The 13,483-nt window shown below is 40.3% G+C and overlaps 1 protein-coding gene across 9 annotated transcripts in view; it reads left to right on the forward strand.

Moving 5' to 3' along the window:
* The first annotated feature begins 1,355 nt into the window (after nt 1-1,355).
* The window catches only part of SESTD1 (SEC14 and spectrin domain containing 1), a 141,735-nt gene continuing 129,607 nt past the window's right edge, over nt 1,356-13,483 (forward strand). For 3 of the 9 annotated variants that reach the window (XM_074215587.1, XM_074215592.1, XM_074215593.1), the window contains exons 1-2: nt 1,681-3,479; nt 6,820-7,892. The gene's annotated coding sequence lies outside the window, so the exon portion shown is untranslated. Of the gene's footprint in view, nt 1,380-1,680; nt 3,480-6,819; nt 7,893-13,483 lie in introns of those variants that run through there. The other 6 variants (XM_074215589.1, XM_074215595.1, XM_074215596.1 and 3 more) reach the window with 4 other exon arrangements.

Genomic DNA, 13,483 nt, shown 5'->3' on the forward strand with positions numbered 1-13,483 from the left:
AAGGGAGGGTCAGGGAGTTGAACAATATATTTTGTAGCCTGGGATGGATAAGGAAGGAGGAGGTTGGGGAAATGGGATTGAGGGATCATAGTATTGGTAGGCTAGGATAATGAAATTGAAATGGTAGTTGGGTTATTAAGTTTATGAAAATATCTAATGAAACAGAATAAAAAGAATTGATTGGAGAAAGGGAATGTGGTGGTTTTAATGTAAGAAAATAAAACAGGCTTGATAATGACAGGAATTGGAAAGAAGAGGGAAAAGTTTAGATTTAAATAGTTGGAAATTCAACAACTGGGCTATTCAACAATTCATGTTCACTGGGGTAGGTGCTGTCCCTGCCCTCATGGAGGTTTTTTTTGGTTTGCTTTTTTTAAAGATTTTTTTTTATTTTGAGTTTTACAATTTTCCCCCCAATCGTACTTCTCTACCCCCCCCCCACAGAAGGCAATTTGCCAGTCTTTACATTGTTTCCATTGATCCAAACTGAGTGTGATGAGAGAGAAATCATATCCTTAAGGAAGAAACATAAAGTATAAGAGATAGCGAGATCAGACAATCAGATATCAGTTTGTTTTTTCTAAATTAAAGGAAATAGTCCTTGGTCTTTGTTCAAACTCCAGTTCTCTCTCTGGATACAGATGGTATTTGCAGACCACCCCAAATTGTCCCTGCTCCTCATGGAGTTTTGATAAGATATTTCAACGTTTAGCAGAGAATTCCCATCATTTATTGGTGGCATCGGACTTGCCCCCCCCCCCCCCCCCCCCCGAAAATCGAGCTTGAAGTGAAGACTGCAATCTTCGGTCCTTTCCTTTAAACTCTTGTAGTCTTTCGAGGCCTCGGTGCCCTCCTGGGTGAACTGAAGGGTTGCCGAGCCCCGCTTTCTAGCTCCTTCTTCCGTCCTCGGCACCTTCCTCAGGCCTTCTGGCCCAAACCGGCCGAAGTTCAGGCTCTCTGCCCGCCCGCCGCTGCCCTTGAAGCTGCCAAGGGGCCTGGCCCAGGGCGGCCGGCAGCGGGCAGGGCGGGGGAGGGGACGGGGGCTGCGCCCACTCTTTCACTGCCCGGGGTCTGCAGTGACTCGTCTAAGGTCTCCACACGGAGCCGGGGCGGGGAGGCTCGGGGGTGCGGGGCCACGCGGGAGGGGCACTGCGGCTGCGGGGCGGGGGCGGGGGCGGGGGCGTGCGCGCCCGCGTGCCGCGCTGGGGGAGGGGCGCGGGCGGTGTGAAGTGGGTCACTGGGCCGCCGCCGCCGCCCCCCGCCTGACGCACGGAGGCGCTGGGACGGATCGCGGGAGGCGCCGCCGCCGCCGCCGCCCGGGCCCGCCGCCGCCCCGCGCCCTCCAGCCCGCGCTCCGCAGCCGCCGCCCGCGCCGCCAGGTGAGTGCCCCGCGCCGGGCCCCGCGGCGCCCGCAGGCCCGAGCCCGAGCCCGAGCGGGGAGCGGAGGAGCGGCCCGGCCCGGCCGGCCCGGCCCGGCCGGACAAAGCCGCCGCGGCCCCTCCTCGGCCCGGGCCCGCGCCCGCGCCCGGCTTCCAAACGGGGGGAACCGGAAGGGAGGCTGGGGGGGGCGGCAGTTTAAATTTGCAGCCCAAAGCGGGGGAAGGGGAGGCGCGGCCCCGGCCCCGGCCCCGGCCCCGGCCCCGGCCCCGGCCCCGGCCCCGGCCCCGGCCCCGGCCCCGGCCCCGCGCCTCCTTTGTGTTGCGGGCCGCCGGACCTGCCGGGGCCTCCCCTCCTCCGCCCCGTGCCGCGGGGGAGCCGCCCCCGGGAGAAGGACGGACGAGGCCGGCGGCGGCCCGGGGAGCAGGCCGGGGGTCGAGGCAGACTGCCCGGCGGACGCGTGCAGGCAGCCTGGCGCACTGGGCCGGCAGAGACACAGCGTAGAGATTTCTTAGACCTCAACGTCTTATTTATTTTGAGTTTTACAATTTTTTCCCCCTAGTCTTGCTTCCCACCCCCCACAGGTTGTGCATATATTATTGTAAATATTTATCTCTAAGTCTGCCTCTATCCAAATGGACATCTGCACAGATAGTCCATAGCCACATAGATCCATTTGGTTGTCTGTACCCAAAGAATTTTAGAATGTATCTCTGTCTCCATAGATAGTACATATTTCTGTCAATATTCCTATATAAGATATATGATGAAATTGTATAAATCTGAAATTTTTTAGGATATATAAGTATCTCCTATATTTTTGAGATTTATCGTCATTGTTATTTTATTTATTATTGTTGTTGTTGTTGTTATTATTATTATTTTCCTCTAGCTTTCTGTTGTGGAGTTTCATTGGCCCCGTTTAATACTGGTCCCATTTAAGTCACAATGGTGGGTACTTTGGGTCCTTTTTGTTTCCCTTAGTACCAATCTCCATGAGGTTCTAGCAGATCTGTGACTACAGTTTAAATTTGACAGACTATTTACTTTCTTAGCTTTTTTTCTCTTTACTAATCATATTTTTAAGTGACGACTATTATTACTATTAAGCTTTAAAATCAGCATTCCAGAACTTCATTTATGTTGAGAATATTATGATTTTAGATAACTAGCCTTTTTTTTTTTTTTAAGGAAAACCACATACCCATATACCTAGTTGCCTTTCAAGCCAATTTTTGTATGGAACAATACAAAAAGTAAGGAACACATATTCCTGTTACTTCCCCACTCCCTTTGTAAAATACTTCATTGTTCTGAAACCGGGAAACCTGAATCCTTCTAAGTGGATAAAAGCTGATAACTTTTTTGCCCTGTGACTAAATACAAAAATCCCAAAGGAAGTGGCAAGCACATGGTTACACAGTTATTCAATGTTGCAGTATTTTCTTTTTGGGCCCAGAATACCAGGAAATAATTTTGCAGCATGTATTTATTCCATGTACATGTTTATTTATTCAGTAATTTTTTTTTAGGCTAAAATTAACTTTAAAACAAATACCTGTAAAAACATAGATAGGAAGATTAATTCTGTAACATACTTTGAGTTAGTACTCTTAAGATCCAGGTTCTAGAAGTAATGGGAGATATTTTAGGGTAAGTGAAAGAAATAGAAGCATGGAAGAAAAGCTTGGAGGAGGCCTATGGAGGAGCATCTAAAGTTTTTATGATTTATTACTGGAAGGAACATTAGAATATCATATTCAGTCTGACCTCATTTTATAAATTAAAAAAATTAAAAAATACTGAGGCTGTGTGTGTGTGTGTGTGTACGTGTACACACACATACACACTTACGTACATTTAAGTCAAGTAATCCTAAATTCTCTTTCATGATGATATTTCATTTTGCTCCAGACTTAAGACCAAATGTTTTTTATTTTTTATTAATGATTACTTTCATTTTTATAGCAGGAGTCAGGAAGATCTGAGTTCAAATGCTGCTCTAAGTTTTCATAGCTGTGTGGACTCTGGCAAGATACTTAGCCTCCCTGTTTTAAATTTTCTCATCTAAAATTGAGGAGTGAACTAGAATGATCTCCAAGGTACTTTTTTAATCTAAATCTACAATGTTATAGTCCTTTAGTCCTATAATAATTTCTATTATTCACAGTTATTTAAGTATCTTCTATAGGTATCTTCATGTTAATAGAAGTTCAGGGCAAGTTTATATGTAAAGAAATAGGCGTATAGAATTTAGATGAAGGGCACAGGTTAGAGTGTAATAGTCTTCCTCCCAAATTTAATGCCTCATTTTCTTCTGCTCACCAACATCAAAAAAGTTTACATTTTCACCTTCTAGGGTATGGGGGAAGAAGAAAAAAAGCCTGATCTTCCCTGTTGAAATACATATATTTTGTTTTTGCTACTATATTTGAATTGGAAACATAGTTTATTTAATAATCATGCGTTAATCATAGTTTTTCTATTTACTATGTAATAAATATTACCTTTTATTCTTGTGAATAGATGAAATACAGATCTAAGAATCCACTTCAATCCAAATTAAATAAATAGTTAAGTGTTGTTTACAAGGTACTCACATAAGTTCTCATTGGGAATGTAGTTATAAAAATTAAAAACAGATACAGACCTCAAGGAACTTGTAATCTATTGAAAATAGAATACTTTCTGAGGATTGGTACATAGATTTAAGAAAGAGGCTCCCAGCATTATTTATAAAGTAAAATCCTCATTTTGAAAGTCATTGATTAGAATATTTTGATTACTTCAAACAATTTTGAAAATATAAGATCAGTTGTGAACTTAAGAAATCAAAATGCTCCAGAAGAATTTAATATTTTGGGAGGGAAAAAAAACAAATAGATTTTTATTAGATCTTCATGGGGATCTGCTTCTTGAGAGGGACTCATATTGACTATAAAAGAGATTATGTCCTGTTTTAGAATTGTTTAGAATGTAACAAAGAGGAAGAAGAGCCAAGAAAAAAAGCATTGGGCATTGGTGAATGTGAAAAGTCAATTTAAGTTTTACAGACTAGGTTTAATTCAGTTTGTATATGCTTAATGACTGTTGCATATTTGAATTATATGCAGTTTCTGGCACTGTGATACTTGTTTAATAATTGGTTTCTTTAACTTTAGGTTAGTTTGATAAGACATTGTTTTTGTATTCTATTTTCTATTACCTTTCTTCATGTATAATAATTTGGAGTTCAAAAATATTCTATTGTAATTTCTTTTGCTTTTTCGTTAAACAAATTTATTTTTCATTCTTGGTTGCCTGTTCTTATGGTTTGGTTAAGAAAAAAAAAACAGTGAAGGAAGATAGAAGCCATGAAATAAAATACAAATTTGGTTTGGCAGAGACTTTGTCTACCATTGGTAGACAGCTGGAAGGTACAGTTCTCCTGCAGTGAGTCATTTGCAGTCTGCAGAATCCTGTAAAGACCTGGGGAAAAAAAATCTCCATTTCAATTTATTGTTTTATTCAGGACCTGCAGGTTCATAAAAAAAAAAATGAACCTGCCTTTATCAATTGGTTTGTAAAGAACTATTGCTTATGTTCTCCAAGAGTTTACGTATGTTCTTCCTTTGACAGGAGTTGTAACAGCAGATGTTTTTGTAAAACTTCATTTTGGTTGTTATGAAAGGTTCAGTAATATTGATCCCATGCCTTTGGGTGCCTTATGCATAATATAGAGCGAAACCCCAATAATTAAATTGCTGTTGAGTCATTGTGTAGAAAATCAGGAGCAGAGGTTCTTAATCTTTTTTTAATGTGGTTGACTGTAGAACCCTTTGGCATTCTGGTGAAGTGGTTAAACCTTGGAAAGCATAGAATTGTACATAAAAGCAGTAACAGTAGAAACTTTTTTGTTTTGGGGGGCTTATATATATAGTAGAGCTCGCAAATTATTGCAGTGCAGACTATATTCGTAGATGCCATGTACTATAGTGGAGATGAATTTTTAAATGTTAAACATTAGAGCACAAGCCTTGTTAGGTCCTGCTGAATTTGAAAGGCTTCCAGTAACTCAACGTCTACCAGATTTATTAGGTTCAAAAATGCTCATCACCAGAAAGTTGGCTTTTAGATTTTATATATTTTTTTGGCTCTAGCAATTTATAAATTTAGTGAATAGTTCATAGTTTATAAATTTAGTGAATGCAGGAATTATATAATTTTTCATCATATGTTCAGACTAGCAGATTGCGTTTGCATTATCAGGCACTTAACACCATTAAATGATAGTATCAAGATACCAAAAGATCATGACCAGCCAGCATATTAGGTCAAATCTAATAAATTGAAACTTAATGAAAATACCTATAAAAATCCTCTATTTGAGTTTTAAAAACTGAGCTTCATAAGTGTAAAGTTTATGTTCATTTGATTTTATTTTTGAAGAGTTAGAGAACACCAACAACCAGAAACATCAAGAAATATATATATTGGAAATGGCACTTTTCTCTAAGTAGTAAGGATTCCAAGAGAGGAGAGCATTCGAGGCATGGAAGGATAGCCTGTCGTTAGTGCACAGATGTGGGAGAGATTTATTTAACAAGAAATTTACCTATTTCCTATACCCAAGACTTAACACTTTGGTGTTATTTATAATCCTTTTTCTAGCTTTCTATCCCAATTATTTACGAAGTCATGATTAGATATTATTATATAGTTCATATCAAAGTGTGACTCCCTATTTTACAGATGAGGAAACTGAGGCAAATGAGATCAAGTGAGCTGCCTAGAATCACACATCTAATAAGTATCTGAGGCTGGATTTGAACTTGGGTTTTCTTGGCCTTATATTAAAGTTATCATCTTCAGTTTTGGGAACCAATAATATAATGGTGGCTCTTAATGAATAACTCTTTACAACCTCTCTGTCAGTATATTTTGGTTTTAGTTTTTTCTTCACTTACAACTAGTTGTGTGAGTAATTGTCTTCAAGTTTTGTTTCAGTCATAGTTCTCAGCTTATGAACTAAAGAGATTTCCTTGGCCTATAACCTTAATCCAAACAACTCAGCCTGGCAATTATTTGATTGCTTCTACCTTTACAAGCTGATCTGTCCTCACTTCCTAATACAATTCTTCTACTCTTTCTAAGCTCCTCCGTTTTTCTACATGTGACTTGCTAAATCCTGCATCGTTGCCTCTGCCCGTATCCTTCAGTTCTTTTAACTTCCAGTTCATGTTATTTATGAATAAGAACATTAGGATTAAAAGTTACATTGTTGGTGAAATTTAGGTGACAAGAGAGAACCTGAAGTGGGGGGAAATAGTGGATGTGAACCTTTAATAGATTTGATGCAATTCAGTAGAAAACCATTGTGATTTTAATGTGATAAGATGTAAATGTTTTAGAAAACAGATATAAGCGAGCATCATAGATTTAGAAGGCCTGCTCATTTTACAGGTGAGTTACCTGAGGCCAATTGGAGAGAAGTGATGCTCAAGATCACAGATGCAGTAATTGACAGAAATGGGATTTGGATCCAGGGTCAAATCAGTGCTCTTTTTCTTTTCCTTTGCACCAACAACATCAGGGGAGCAAGAGGAGCAAGGAAACCAGGATGAGGTTGAGGTGTTATCACCTTTGAGAAGGGAATTTGAGAAGATTCACTTCAGAAATTCAATGAATTCTATTTGAAAAGCATTTATTGAACACCTTCCATTTGCTAGAGGATATACTCGTTGGATCCAAGAGCAAAAAGGTCTCTGCTCTCATGGAAAATACTTTCCACTGATGGGGAAAGGAAAGGGATGTACATGGATACATAATTACAAAATAGGTACAAAGTAAAAAGTCCTTTTGTTGTGTGTTTTGTGTTCATTTGTTTTTGTTTTTGAAATGGAGAAGTTTTGAATACTGTGGACAAATTCCCTTACCTTGGCAATATCCTTTCCAGGGAGGTACGAATTGACAATGAGATTGACACACATATTGTCAGAACTAACTCAGTATTTGGGGAATTGTGAAAGAACGTGTAGGAGAGAAGAGATATTAGACTGACTACCAGACTAGAAGGTCTACTGAACTGTTGTGCTGACCTAATTGCTATATGCCTGTGAAACCTGGACAGTCTCCCAGTGCTATGTCAGGAAAACTGAATCACTTCCATTTAAATTGTCTTAGGAAGATTCTGAAGATCATCCGGCAGGAGAAGATACCAGACACTGAGGTCCTTTCTTGAACTAAACTGCCCAGTGTTCCAACATTACTACAGAGAGTGCAACTATGATGGACTGGACACATTGTTAGAATGCCAGATGTATGCTTGCCATAAAGACTATTCTATGGAGAACTCACACAGAGCAAGCACTCAAAAGTGGTCAGAAGAAGCAATTTCAAGACACCCTGAAGGTCTCATTGAAGAACTTTGGAATTGATTGTGCAACATGGGAGACACTGGCACAGGATCACCCAGCATGGCCTGCCCTTATTAGTGAAGGGAAGAATTGAAGCAGCTTAAAGGAAAGGTGACATACGTAAGTTTAGAGTACCCACCTGGGTGTTCTCATGGACTATTTGTGTCCAACCTGCGGTAGAACATTCTGACCTCATATTCATCAGCCACGAACACACTGTAATTTGTCTCAGACACAGTGTTGTCATTTTGGTCTTCTTTGATAAGAAAGCACAAGAACCAAGGTCCAGAGATTCCAAGAGGGGGAGATCTTAGAGGAGGGCATTCTAGGCATGAAGGGATAGCCTAAGGGCACAGATGTGGAAGATAGAATGTTAGTGGATGGGAAATAGCAAGTAGGCTGAATGCCTGGAACATGGTGTGTAAAGAGGAACATATCTCCCCGCCCCCCACACTAAGTATGGGCCTATTTAAAAACTTTGTTCAGGACTTTCTTCTCTCTCCAGATTTTTTCATCTCTGTGTAGATGACTTTATATATTCAACCCTAATCTCTTCCCTCACTTCCAGTTACAGAATAAACATTTCCTGCTAGATACTCCAAACTTAATATGTTCAAAAACAGATCTGTTCTATTTCCCAAAACCTATCCTTTCCTCTAAATTTATCCAAATATCTGTTGACATCATGACCATTTTTCTAGTCACTCAAGTTTCTGTTCTTGAAACCATTCCTGACTTTTTTCCACCTCCAGCCCACAATTGTTTGCCAAGTTTTGTTGATTCTATCTCTAATCTGTTCCTTTTTCTCTACTTATGTGACTTCCATACCAATTTAGGCCCTTGCCCCTTCTTATTTGTATTGTTGCTATAGCCTGCTTTTCTACTCTGACCCCACTCTTAATTAGTCCTCTTCACAGCTGCCATATTGCTATTTTTTTTTTTTTTTTAGTTTTTTGCTAGGCAATGGGGTTAAGTGGCTTGCCCAAGGCCATACAGCTAGGTGATTATTAAGTGTCTGAGGCCAGATTTGAACTCAGGTACTCCTGACTCCAGGGTCAGTGCTCTGTCCACTGCGCCACCTAGCTGCCTCTGATATTTTTTTAAATTTAATATTTATTATTTTGTACAAATAATGTTTTTTTATACATTAATAAAATATTCTTGTTTAAGAGTAAACAAAATACCCCCTCCCCCCAAAAAATATAGATTCGCTTGAGTGGTAAAGTGGGGAGAGAAAAAAATTAAAATTAAAATAAAAAATAGTAATAATTGTAGGTATGGCCAGGTGGCGCAGTGGATGGAGCACCAGCCATGGAGCCAGGAGCACCTGAGCTCATATCCGGCCCTGTACACCCAACAATCTTCCCAACTGTGTGAGATGCAAGCCACCCCAACCCCACTGCCCTGCAAAAACCAAAAAAAAAAAAAAAAGACCCAAAATAAATAAAATAGTAATAATAGTAGGGGTGGCTGGATGGCAGACAGAGCATCGGCCCTTGAGCCAGGAGCACCCGGGTCCAAATCTGGCCTCAGACACCCAACGATCACCCTGCTATGTGGCCCCAGCCAGGCCACCCAGCCCCATTTGCCCTGCATCCCCCCAATAATAATAATAATAATAATAATAATAATAATAAAATGGGCTTCAGTCTGTGTTCCAACACCACCCACTCTGTCATGGGTGGATCACATTCTTTATAAGTCCATCACAAAAGTTACTTCCATATTTTTCCAGTGTTGCCATTGCTGATCGCAACTCCCTCCTTTTGTATTTCTCCACTACCATGTACTATATTTTCTCTCTCCTTTCACTCTGACTCTGCTGTAGGGTAGCTGAGTGGCGCAGCAGGCAAATCCCTGGCCCTGGGGCCAAGAGGCCTGGAGCCCCCATACCACCCCTTAGTCCTAGCATCCACCTGGCCCCATGGTCCTGCACAGGCCATCCAATCCCAGCCCCTTGTAATAAATAAAAAAGGAAATGTGTGGCCACTCTTCCCCCCATGGTCCATCCTCTCCTCCTTCATTCACATCCCCACCCCTTCCCCTGTCCCCCCCTTCTTACTCCAGATGCCTATACCTGATTGAGTATATATGCTGTTTCCTCTCCTAGCCATCTCTGATGAGAGTGAAGAGTCCCTCATTCCCCCTTGCCTTCCCCCCTCTCCATATCATTGCAATAGCTCATTGGAATAAAGAAAAATCATATTATATGAAATATCTTGGCCTATTCCCCTTCTCCTTTTTCTTTCTCCCATTACATTTCCCTTTTTTCTATTGACTACATTTTAACAACATATTTTATCTTCAAAGTCAGCTTTCTCCTGTGCTTCATCTATAAAATCTCCTTCTACCTGTTTTTTTTTTAGGTTTTTTCCCAAGGCAATGGGGTTAAGTGGCTTGCCCAAGGCCACACGGCTAGGCTAGGTAATTATTAAGTGTCTGAGAATGGATTTGAACCCAGGTACTCCTGACTCCAGGGCCAGTACTCTATCCACTGCGCCACCTAGCTGCCCCACCTGCTCTTTTAATTGAGAAGGTTCATATGAGTATTATCAGTGTCATTTTTCTATACAGGAATGCATGCAGTTCATTATCATTAAGTCTCTCATATTTTCCCCTTCTCCAATCTCTATGCTTCACCCGAGTCCTGTATTTGAAGGTCAAACCTTCTGTTCAGCTCTGGCCATTCCAACAGGAACATTTGAAATTTCCCTGGTTCATTGAAAGTCCATCTTTTTCCTTGGAAGAGGACATTCAGTTTTGCTGGGTAGTTGATTCTCAGTTGCATTGTAAGCTCTTTTGCCTTCCGGTATATTATATTCCAAGCCCTATGAGCTTTTAATGTAGTTGCTGCTAAATCCTGTGAGATCCTGATTGAAGCTCCATGGTATTTGAATTGTGTCTTTCTGGCTGCTTGTAATATTTTCTCTTTGACTTAGGAGTTCTGGAACTTGGCTATAATATTCCTTGGGGTTGGCAGTTTTCCTTTAGTAATTCTTTGAAAATGATGTCAAGGCTCTTTTCCTGATTATGACTTTCAGGTATTCTAATAATTTTTTTTTTTAAATTTTTGCAAGGCAGTGGGGTTAAGTGGCTTGCCCAAGGCCACACAGCTAGGTAATTATTAAGTGTCTGAGGCCAGATTTGAAGCCGGTACTCCTGACTCCAGGGCTGGTGCTCTATCCACTCCAATAATTTTTAAATTATCTTTCCTAAATCTGTTTTCCATATCAGTTGTTTTTTCAATGAGATGTTTCACATTTTCTTCTGATTTTTCATTCTTTTGGCTTTTGAAGCATTGAGTCCTGATCTCTCATAAATTCAGCAATCTCTCTGAGTTCTATTCTTTATCTGAAGGATTTGTTTTCCTCAGAGAGCTTTCTTATCTCTTTTTGCATCTGGCCAATTCTGCTTTTTAAAGCATTCTTCTCAATAACTTTTTGAACTTTTTATCCATTTGACCTAAGCTGGTTTTTAGCATGCTGTTTTCTTCAGCATTTTTATGGATTTCCTTGACTAAGCTGCTGACTTCATTTTCATTTTTTTCTGCATCTCTCATTTCTTTTTCCCAGTTTTTCTTCTAACTCCCTCATTTGTTTTTCAAAGTCTTTTTTGAGCTTTGTCATAGCCTGAGCCCAATTTCTGTTTTTCTTGGAGTCTTTAGATGTAGGAGCTTGTGCTTCCTCATCTTCAGACTGAGTGTTTTGATCCTTCTTGGGCTCACAGGCAAAAATATTTCTCAATGGTGTTCCTCTTGTTTCTCTGCTTGCTCATTTTTCCAGCCTAAGCCCATTTTTGGGGTGCTTCCTGAGCTTTTGGGACACTCCCACAAGGGTCTCAGTGTGTGAGGCTCTGCCCCTCCCTCCTGGTCTGTGAATGACCATATGTGCCCCCCCTCTGCCAGGGGGCTGAGGTGGAGGGGCCCCTGCTGTTCTATTGGGGGGGGGCTAGACTGTGATTAGGATCTGAATGTGGTCAGAGCCCCAGCGTCCTGTTCCAGGGGCAGAGCTCCACAGTCCGCCCCTGATATTCTTAAAACAGATCTGACCATATTACCTTCATCCTAAAAAAAATCATTAGTGGTTCCCTATTGTTTTTTGGATAAAATATAAAATCCTTTGTTTGATAATTAAAGCCCACTGCAATGTGTCAGGCTGTTAGTATAATTTTTTTTTTTTTGCAAGGCAAATGGGGTTAAAGTGGCTTGCCCAAGGACACACAGCTAGATAATTATTAAGTGTCTGAGGTTGGATTTGAACTCAGGTACTCCTGACTCTAGGACCGGTGCTCTAGCCACTGTGCCACCTAGCTGTCCCCTGTTAGTATAATTTTTAAAAGTTATTTTTAAAGTTTACATCTTAAATGAACAATATCCTGAAGACTCAGAACATGCATGGACTTGACTTTATTGTTAATGAAAGCTTAAAACAAAATTAAACTTATACATTTAAATGAAGGATAATTATGGTATAATGGAGATAGATATGTAGTCAAAAGGCTTGGTTCAGATACTAATCATGTTTAGGTCACCTATGTGATTTTAGGCAAGTTACTTAAATTCTCTGGAGCTCAGGTTCTTTATCTGTAAAAGGTAGTTGAACTAGTTAATCAGATTCTAAGTTTGTGATTCTTAGTTATACATGATGATTATTAGATTGCAGTTATGCACAATGGTGTACAGTTCACATAAATGACTATAATTAGTATTACTTTTAAGCAAATTCAGTTTTTTAAACTTTCCTTTTCTCAGTTTTGTTCTTTAGCATCTATAATTAGATACAGTACTGACAATTTTTTTTCTGATTCCATGAACTGATGATGATAATAATTTAGATTTATATGGTGCTTTATGTACATTAACTCATTTGATTACTATAACCATTTTGTGTGATTAAAGCATTTTTCAAATGGCGGAACTAATGCTGAGGGAAGTTAAGTTTCTTTTTCTTTTTAGTTTTTTTTTTGCAAGGCAATGGGGTTAAGTGGCTTGCTCAAGGCCACACAGCTAGGTAATTAAGTATCTGAGGCCGGATTTGAACCCAGGTACTTCTGACTCCAGGGACGGTGCTTTCCACTGTGCCACCTAGCCGCCCCAAAGTTAAGTTTTCTAGAGTAGGATTCTAGTTCAAGTTTCTCCTGATTCCTAAGTTCAGTATTCTACAGTACATTGCACTTTTTCCTCTAAACATGAAAAGTCAGGTGACCTTCGGCATATTATTTAATCTCCTGTTTCCTCATTTGTAAAATGAGAAGAAAATCTTTGAGGTGTCATCTAACTCCATATCTATTTCCTCATATTCTATAGTTATTTAGTATTGGTATCAAGATGCAAACCTAGATCTTCTGACTCCAAAGTTGATCTTTTTGTCACCCCACCCTGTTTCAACTAATAAAGGATGACAAGATCCTATAGATGGTATAAAACTCACAGTCAGGGGTGGCTAGGTGGCATAGTGGCTAAAGCACCAGCCTTGGAGTCAGGAGTACCTAGGTTCAAATCCGGTCTCAGACACTTAATAATTACCTAACTGTGTGGCCTTGGGCAGACCACCTTAACCCCATTGCCTTACAAAAACCTAAAAAAAAAAAACAACCCCAAAAACTTGCAGTCAGAGGACTTCCTGATGGGAAAAAGTAAAGAGGAAAGAGGGGGAAAACAGATTAGGATATCAGCAGACTTCAAAAGCAAATGTATAAAACTATAATTGATT

This window comes from Macrotis lagotis, chromosome 1 (assembly GCF_037893015.1).
Source record: "Macrotis lagotis isolate mMagLag1 chromosome 1, bilby.v1.9.chrom.fasta, whole genome shotgun sequence".
NCBI classification, from domain to species: domain Eukaryota; kingdom Metazoa; phylum Chordata; class Mammalia; order Peramelemorphia; family Peramelidae; genus Macrotis; species Macrotis lagotis.